The 10,181-nt window shown below is 41.3% G+C and overlaps 1 pseudogene; it reads left to right on the top strand.

Moving 5' to 3' along the window:
* The first annotated feature begins 7,609 nt into the window (after positions 1-7,609).
* LOC105519045 lies at positions 7,610-9,811 on the top strand (annotated as a pseudogene).
* Positions 9,812-10,181: the final 370 nt, after the last annotated feature.

Consider the following 10,181-nt stretch of genomic DNA (forward strand, 5'->3'; position numbering starts at 1 on the left):
AGACAGAGTTTCACTGTGTTAGCCAGGATGGTCTTGATCTCCTGACTTCGTGATTCGCCCGCCTCAGCCTCCCAAAGTGCTGGGATCAAATAGAAATCTTACTGATATTGCCAACTTTCCTCATTCCTTGAGGATGTTTGCCCCTGGCTCACCCACACTCTCAGCAAAATGGCCTTGCTTGTCTTTTCACCACCAAGAAATATAAGCAACCAGAAAAGAACTACAAGTCAGCCACATCTACCCAACTACTAGCATCTGTGCCTATGACTGCCTTTCTTACTTTACTGTGGACACATTTTTTCTCTTCCTCTTTTAGGTCCCTTTCCTCCACTCGTATGCTGGATCTTATCTCTCTTCACCTGCCCAGTCACAACCTCAGTGGTCTCTCTGTGCTGCATCAACAGTTATTTTCTTCACTGAATCATTTCTATCAATATGGGAATGCTGTTATTTCTCCCATCAAAAAAAAAAAAAAAATCCTCTTAGGCTGGGTGTGGTGGCTCACACCTGTAATCCCAGCACTTTGGGAGGCTGAGGTAGGCAGATCGCTTGAGCCCAGGAGTTTGAGACCAGCCTGGGCAACATGGGAAACTCCTCTACAAAAATTATCAAAGGTAAGCAGGGCATGGTAGCACATGCCTGTGGTCCTACCTACTCAAGAGGCTGAGGTAGGAGGATTCCTTGAGTTAGGGAGGTGGAGATTGCAGTGAGTTGAGATCCAACCACTGCCTCAAAGAAAAAACAAAAACCTCTTGACTACTCTCACTTTTAGGCATTGCTCCTATTTTATTTGATCTGTTAGCAGCATTTGACACAGTTAATTCACTCCCTTTTGTTTGAAATACCTTCACTTAGCTTCTGTGACTACTCTTCTGATTTTTCTTCTTTTTCTCTGATAACTTCTTGAACTCCTTTGCTGGTATCTCATTTCCCTGACCTCTGTACAGAACTTTAAAGATCAGAACTTCTCTCATTCTCTTAGTGGTCACATCCATTTGATTGTCTTAAAAAATACTGTCTATATTGGTGTTTTGCAAACCTTTTTTCCATTATTGCTCTGCCTGAGAAGCCTTTTGACTACTTTATTGCCTAATCACCCCTTTGCAGTGAAATTTCTCTACGTCTATTTACGGGTTGTGGCCCTTCGAAGGGCCATAAACCATTGTAATATCTAAGATCTGCCCTTCCAAAGAGCCAGTTTTTACCACCTTGGGGATATCACCCCCACTGAGAATGCATGATTTGAATTGACAATCCCCAAGCTTTTTTCTTCAGCTTTGACCATCTCCAGTCTATTAGACAGCCTACTTCATATCTCCACTGGACAGATATCTTAAACCTCACATGTACGAAACCAAACTCATAATCTGACTTTAGCCTTATTTGCCACATGGAGCTTCAGTGATCTCATTCTTCTTTATGTATCTTTAGTTCTGGCAGCACTGAATTTGAAATATACATTTTACCCTAGTGGTAAAAGGGCTTAGAAGAGTGATCATTTATTCCCCTAACCGAAATTGGCCAGGCTTTGAAATTAGAAATTTCCGTGACTCAGGGCTACTATCATCATAGGCTTCCCATAAGTAGAGTGGAGCAGCAGTTGGGATGACAGAGTAGGGGAATAGTAACATTGCACTGACAGTTGAAAAACATTCCACAAGATCCCTGTCTCATTACGATGTATGCATAAAAGAAGGTGATATGTATATGTAGCTGTGAAAAGTTCACAGAATAGCACAGCTATATTGGTATGGAATTCCCTTTTGGGTAGATAAAAATTTAAGCCAGGGCACAATTAGATAGCATTGCTTAGTGTGTTCAGGAGAACACCTGGGAAAGAGTTCTTCAGAATTTTGAACTATTGGCAACATGTTGCTTCAACACCACCACTGTAAAAGTCTTTGGTATTCTAAATAGGAAATCTTTTATTCTTTAACACATGAGTAAAGTTACATTTAGTATAGTCTGTTACCGAAAGGAATGTAGATATGAAGAACAACCTTTTAATTGAGACTTATAGGTTTTGAGATTTAGTTAACTTTTTTTTTTTTAACATTGTTACTATTTCAGCTAGAATCATAATCATATTACATTGTGATTTTAGAATTTTGGTTTTTTTGTTCTCTTTACAAGTGGTTTTGGACGGCGTTTTAACCCTGCCTTTCCCCAGCCCCAAATACGCTGAATAACATCAGGAAACTACAGTGATTTAATACCTTTTTTTTTTTTTTGAAACGGAGTTTTGCTCTTGTTGCCCAGGTTGCCCAGGCTGGAGTGCAATGGCCTGATCTCAGCTCACTGCAACCTCCGCCTCCCTGCAACCTCTGCCTCTGGGGTTCAAGCGATTCTCCTGCCTCAGCCTCCCTAGTAGCTGGGATTACAGGCATGCTCCACCACGCCTGTCTAATTTTGTATTTTTAGTAGAGACGGGGTTTCTCCATTTTGGTCAAGCTCATCTTAAACTCCTGACCTCAGGTGATCCACCCACCTCAGCCTCCTAAAGTGCTGTGATTACAGGCGTGAGCCACTGTGCCTGATTTAATACTTTTTGATGCTATCATAGCTCTTTTATGACATTTTTCTTATTATTCTTATGCAAATTCTGAATGAAACTTTTCTAAAAAGCTGCACAGTGGGCCCTTCTAAATAATAATGCTACCTTAATTGTTAGTGTGCAGCTCAACAGATCCGAACTTTCCCCATCAGCCCATAGGAACTGAGCACTCGGCCGGGCGCGGTGGCTCAAGCCTGTAATCCCAGCACTCTGGGAGGCCGAGACGGGTGGATCACGAGGTCAGGAGATCGAGACCATCCTGGCTAACACGGCGAAACCCCGTCTCTACTAAAAATACAAAAAACTAGCCGGGCGACATGGTGGGCGCCTGTAGTCCCAGCTACTCGGGAGGCTGAGGCAGGAGAATGGCGTGAACCTCGGAGGCGCAGCTTGCGGTGAGCTGAGATCCGGCCACTGCACTCCAGCTTGGGTGATAGCGAGACTCCGTCTCAAAAAAAAAAAAAAAAAAAGGAACTGAGCACTACTGAGTTTTTACATCCCTTTTCAAAACAATAGATGAGGTAAGAATTTGAAAATTCATAGTTTGTTTCAATATGAATAAAATTTGTCCCATTTTTAAGTTGTATTTTCTTAATGAAAATCTTAGCTATATCATTTCCTTTTTCCTCTCTTTGTGTCAGACTTTCAGGTTTGTGTTTAATGTCTAAGAAAATAAATACTAAAACTTTCGGTTTAGTTAAAAAACTAACATCTTAAGAGTGATAAACCAAACAGAAAAGTTTCTATGTTTGGCGAAGTCACATTCCCCAGGGATTTACTAAACAGCAACAGCACTGTTACCAGTGTCAGCTGAGACATTATTTATGTCCTTCTCTAATGGCTTCTTGTTCCACTAAAGCTATTGAAGAAGGTGTAATGCTACATAGTCCTCATGAAGGATTCTTTTCCTCACTGCTTAGATTAGCTAACACAACCTGAATATCAGAGTTTGAGACTTTGACTTCTGCTGGATCTGCTGCTGACCTGCTGTGTGACCTCCAACAAATCAAATTTCTTTCTGTCCTCATTTACTGGTCAGTGGCACCTAGGAATAAATTGACATTTACTGTTAGATTATAAATAATAACTGCTTTGAGGTAGTTGGCAAAACCAAGATATAATGTGTAACTATTAGTGTAGTTAACATTACTATGAATATTACTGTGTAGTTAACTTCTACTTTCTAAATAATGTTTTTTTGTAGCATCCTTTTCATTTTAGTCTATTTTAAAGCAATATTTGACAATCTTTGTTTTCCCAACTTTTCTCCATTTTGCAGTTATGATAAGATTATAATATAAACATATTAAAGAGGGGAATTATTTTCATGTTCTTGAAGGAGCATCCTTTTAGAATTCTTCTAATAAGCTGAAAAAAGGAATTGTATCTGTTTTAAAAGACCAATCTTAAACCTCTTTAGACAATGAAAGCTTACTAACATGTTTTTCTATGATTTAACTTGGAAAGATGGCAGTACAATTTTTGAATTTGCATTCTACAGTGGTAGTTGTTTTAATAACTAAATATACAATTGATTGGAACCACTATTTTATGTACCTAATTATCATTTAAGAAAAATGGGGCCGGGCACAGTGCAGTGGCTCATGCCTGTAGACCCAGCACTTTGGGAGGCCGAGGTGAGCAGATCACTTGAGCCCAGGAGTTTGAGACCAGCCTGGGCAACATGGCAAAAACCGGCCTGTACAAAAAGTATAAAAATTAGCCGGGTGTGGTGGCAGGCACCTCTGGTTCCAGCTACTCGGAAGGCTGAGGGGGGAGGATCACTTGAGCCCGGGAGGCAGAGGTTTCAGTGAACTAAGGTTGCACCGTTGATTTCTAGCCTAGGTGAGAGTGAGACCCTGTCTCAAAAAAGAAAGAAAGATGGAAAACCTGTTATTTAAGACAGATTTTAATCAATCACTGGATATGAAGTGGCAAAGGTTTTACCGTCAGTGTGTTCTAAGATAATTTATCTGGTGCGGAATGACTTGGAAGAAAGTATTTCCTTCAAGTGTCTGTTTACCAACCACTTTGAATAAGCTTATGTATTGTACTCTTCTTCTGGAAACAACATTGTTCTGCCAGACACTTGGTCTGAATGTGTGATTTTACAATTCAGAGTAATATTTCTTTGTTCCTCTGAGAATGGATATTTATGCATGTTTTCCTCTTAGTTGCTACTTGAGAGGTACAGGAGATGATTAGTTTTATTAGCATATTTTTAAAAGTCTATTAAAAATGCTTTTAAATTATTTGGTGGTATTCTGATTGGAAATGGAAGGGGTTGCTAGAGGTTTTATCAAGAATAGATACACTATATATTTTAATTTATGGGCATGTAAGCTAGATTTTCCTATTAATTTTCTTTACATGGCTGTATTCATGTGAATCACCAGTGACTACTTTTTAAAAATATGTGTAAAAATTTTTAAATTATATTTTTTGTAGTAATATTTTATAAAGCATTGATTTGTTATAGTTTTAATTTATCATACTTTAAACAAAACAGATTTAAACAACTTCAAAGGGTTTGGAAATAGCCATTATAAACAATCTTATAACTGAAGTTTTATTTTTGCTAATAATTTAAGTTGTTGTTCTTATACATATTTAGGTTTTGAAATTTTTACAAAGGTCTATGCAGGGCGCGGTGGCTCATGCTTGTAATCCCAGCACTTTGAGAGGCCAAGGCAGGCAGATCACCTGAGGTCGGGAGTTCAAGACCAGCCTGACCAACATGGAGAAACCACATCTCTACTAAAATTACAAAAGTAGCTATGCGTGGTGGCGCACGCCTGTAATCCCAGCTCCTCGGGAGACTGAAGCAGGAGAATCGCTTGAACCGGGGAGGCAGAGGCTGCGGTGAGCCGAGATCACGCCATTGTACTCCAGCCTGGGCAGCAAGAGCAAGACTCTGTCTAAAAAAAAAAATTCTTTTTATGGGATTGCAGGCATGGTGGCATATGCCTGTAATCCCAACTACTTGGGAGGCTGAGGCAGGATAATTGCTTGTTGAACTTGGGAGGCAGAGGTTCTGGTGAGTTGAGATCGTCCACTGTACTCCAGCCTAGGTGACAGAGTGAGACTCTGTCTCAAGAAAAAAAAACAAAATTACAAAGGTCTTAATATCTTAAAAGTATGAAGAGAAATTTTCATAGAAGCATCCAAAGAGGAACTGATAAAAATAATGTTCACTTTGGGGGAAGACTTGGCATATGTATGGTCATATACCACAATCCTATGATTAGGGTAGTTAGAAATAGAAAAAAAAAATAGAGTTTGTAATCCTAGGTACGTCAGAAACAACTGCAACCTTTTAAAAAACTGCTTGGATCTGAAAATAATTGATTGTTGCTTTTTTGTATTTTTCCTAACGTTCTACTACTATATCCTCTTAATAAAATACGTATTTTTTTAGATTTTTAATATTCTGACTTTTAAATACTTGTAATGAAATTTTATTAGTATTCTTGGCTGACTTATTTTGGCTCTTGTCTCCTCCATTTGCAACCAAATTATACTTTATATGCTAGACAAGGTTTATGCCAGCCTAATTGGTTGCTGGCATTTCTTAGCCTCACAGCTGCTGTGAACTCAGCTGTGAACTAGAAAACATATAATAGGATCCTGTATTCAGAGACCAAAAGGCGATTGTCAACATGTAAAACTTGTTTTTGACAGCTCAATGAATATATGAGCTTTTATGACAAATAGCACTAATAGCAGATCTTAAGTAACTATCTGAAAGATTAGAAAGTCTTGAAATATGAATTCCATGTGTTTATTTTTATTCACTGAAGCAAAGATGGCTTAAATTTGCATGTGTGTTCTGTTAAGTCATTTGTGGCTTTTTTCTTTTTAAAAATCATGTGTCTTGATATTTACCAACAGATATTAAAAAGTTGAGATCTGAACTGTTTTCCCTTTAATTTCACCCTAATAAAAAGTTGAACCTTAAATGAGGTAAAAAATATTTCTTAAAATCAGCTAAACATAAAATGGCTTTGATTAAAGATTATATTTCAAAATATTATGTTTCATTTAGCAGATTTTATTTTTATAAATTTTTGACATCTAAGTTTGGGGTGAACCTTACTTTTATATTAAGTTGAACCATATGAAATTGTCATTTTTTTAGGTCAAATGGTTGAATGTAGACTAAATGGGAAAAAATGGCAGTCTATCGACATGAACTCCCTAACCACATTCAGAAATGTAACTAACCACTATTAATTACCTTTGTATAAGTAAAATATCATCATGTGTGATCAATAAACAATGAGATTAACAGATCAGGTTTATATATAGTGAAATCTTTTCTTCCATTATAATTGCTTCTTGCCTGTTCCCACTGTTTTCTTCCATTTTCTTAAGTATTTAGATACTCAGCAATAAACAAAACAAAGGCTAAACAAATATATGAGAGGCTATAGAAATACATTGAGGACAAGCAAACTGTGTTAGTAAATGGCTCATACTGAATATGATAAAAGCATCATCCTGTACCTACATTTTGTATCACTTTGATAACTTGGCATGATTTTTTGTGTCTACTGTGATTCTAACAGTCTATCGATTATATTTGGAATGTAGCTCCAAACTTTTCTTGCACACTCTTTTATTTAAAACGCCAATTGAGTTTTGTCACATACAAATATAAATGTTTCCTTACATAAATATTGGCCAGAAAAATCTTGCATTGTGAGAAAAGTACCTTTTAGGAGGTTTTGGTATTAAAAACCAAGAGGTGTTCTATTGGGAAAATAATGATTGGGGAGCTATTGTGCAGGGTTTGCCTGTACTTTCCAAAACTCTTTGTGAGGCTGAGGCGGCAGTGGCTACGGCTGGAGTAGGATGCTGGGAGGTGTTGAGGAAGGAACAGTGGTTTGTACTGTGAGGGTGTCAGGAAGGAACAGGGGAGGAAGATGGTGACATTGGGGGCAGGGGCAAGTGAGCCTTGTTCAGCCACAGCCTTGGCTTTCAATCTGTGCAAGTTTAGTGAGATCACGCTGCAAGAAGCAGTGTCAGGCTGAGGACGCAGCGGACCTCGAGGAGATGATAATGGACATCGGCTCCACCCAGTTACACACTCAAAAACTGCAACTGCCGTAAAGAAGGAGCTCCCGGTATGGTGGTTCTCTGCCAATACCCTACCACACTGACAGCTCTCCTATAGTCCTGTCTACTTATCTCCTCCCCAAGTGTCCAGCTGGTTAAGGACTATCCCCTGGGACAATTTCCCTGCAGAGAAGGGGTACCTGTTTTGCCTAGCATCTGCATTTAACAGGACAAGCTCTGACTCTGTCCTTCACACAAGTGTGATGAACCCCAGTTCCCAGGATACTTATTCAGGCCCCACATCTCCCAGCATCTCGCCCACCCAACATTTCTGGGTGGTAAAATGGACTCCAAAGTACCTGCTATTGAGGAGAAGTTCTCCTAGGTGACAAGCATTTGCTGAAGCCATGGGATACTTAGAAGCTGTCATCACCTTCATCCCGACCCTGGTCTTAATGAAGTCCCTGGAATTAATATCTTTCCATCTCCTGGCCAGCTTGTCAATGTGCCTGTCCTTCCACCTGCCACGAGTACTGGATATGGGAGGAGGTCCCTACCTGACCTCACCAATTTGCACTTTCCGCCAGCACTGCCCACCCACCTGGACCCTGAGGAGACAGCCTACCTTAGTCTGAATAGGGGCAACAGTACTTCCAATTTGACTCACATCATGACTCACCTGGGCATTAGTGAGGGCCTGGGCCTGGTGTTGGGCCCAGGTCATGATACACCAGGACTTTGTTCACCTCTTAGCCACCCATCCCTGTGGTCCTCCCTAAGCAATCCTGATCTCCAGGCTTCCCTGAGCAGTCTTCAGATCCATCTTCAGGGCTCCCACAGCCACCCCTCACTACCTCCATCCTTCTTGGCCCACCATGCCCTGCCTACTACCTTCCTGGGCCACCCCTCACTAAGTACCCTGGCCCTCCCCATCCTCCTCCCCCTCTTTATCCTCCTCTTCCTCCCCTCCCCCTCTTCCTCTTCCTCCCCCTCTTCCTCTTCCTCCTCCTCCTCCTCCTCTCGTTCTCCACTTTACTCTTCATCTGCCCCTAACTTACTCAACCTCTTCTCCTGGGCCTCCCCCCCACCACTGCCTTGTACCCCTCAGCCCCCTAAGTTTGCCCACGGGTTCAGCTGATGCCAGAAGGTCCCAACAGCAGCAGCCTAAACAGTTTTTGCCAATGTCACCCATCCTATCTTCCATCACTCAGGGTATCCCCCTGGAGACCAGTAATCTACACATCCAGCCGCATACCCCAAAGTCTCTGCAGCAGCCAGACTTGCCCTCTCAGGCCTGCTCAGTGCAGGTGGGCAGCCCCTGGGCAGGCAATTGGATTATGGAATACTACCCACCTTGGCCCCCTGGGGTTGGGCAAGTCTTCACTGGCCAATGAGTGACTTCAGCCTGGGGAACTGGAGCAGTTCAGCATGGAGAGCCCATAAACCAGCCTGGTGATGGATCCCCCTGGCTTTTCCAAAGGGCCTGGATTTTTAGAAGGTGAGGGGCCCGTGGCCAGCCCTCAGGATCTCCACACCCTCAACTACCAGAACTTGACCCCCCACTGCTCCTGCTGTGACTCAAGTCTTAACATCATCCTCATAGGAGACTCCTCCCCAGGTTTCTCTAAGGAGATTGCAGCAACCCTGGCTGCTGTGTCTGGCTTTGAGGTGTCAGTAGCAGGGTTGGAGTTGGGGCTAGGGCTGGAAGATGAGCTGTGCATGGAGCTACTGGGCCTGGAAGGGCTATACATGCTGAGTGACCCAGTGCCCTGCTACCCGACCCTGCTCTGGAGTATTCATCACCATCCCTCTTCTTGGCCCTGTCCCCCATTACTGTCCTTTTCCTCCCTTACCCCGGCTAGTGGAGACTCCACTCTGCCCCCCAGATCCTCTCTGTAGCATGAACGAAGGATCCCAAGAATGAGAAAAAGCACGGAGTTTGTCCAGGTGGCCCTTGAATTCTGTACACGGGTGGGCCTGGAGGAGCTCAAAGGAGGGCCACAAGCATTTGCAACTTTGAACAAATTGCCTGGAGGTCAAAGCCTGTTGGAAAGCTGGGGATATGGAGGGGAACCTGGGAGGCAGGGCTTGTCCGGATTCCTAGGGGTAGGCATTGCCAGCCCCTCCTCATCACCCTTTCCCTCTCAATGGAGGAGAGTGCCACAGTGGGTATTATTTTTAATTAAATATATTTTAATAAAAAATCAAAAAAAATTATTTGCAAGTGTTTTGTTTTACTTCTAACATGACATTTTCTATACTAATTTATCTTTACAACTAGATTGAATTAAAATGGAAAACTTTTAAATATGTCTCTGGATTTTAAGTTTTAAAAAGCCATAGAGTTTTTGAAACTATAAGTTATCTTTTATATGGTAGTACTGATTTTATGTAACAATGTAAACTTAGAATTTTCAAATCTGACTTCATTTTCTATGAATATGACTTATGACTTAAAGATGGATTGAGTCTTCTGGTCAAAATAGTACACTAAAGTTCATGTATTGGCGTTCTTCTGTCCCATACACATAAGAGGAAACCAAAAAGGCATAGCTGAGCTCAAAAACAA

Source organism: Colobus angolensis, unplaced genomic scaffold (assembly GCF_000951035.1).
Source record: "Colobus angolensis palliatus isolate OR3802 unplaced genomic scaffold, Cang.pa_1.0 Scaffold337, whole genome shotgun sequence".
Classification (NCBI taxonomy): Eukaryota; Metazoa; Chordata; class Mammalia; order Primates; family Cercopithecidae; genus Colobus; species Colobus angolensis.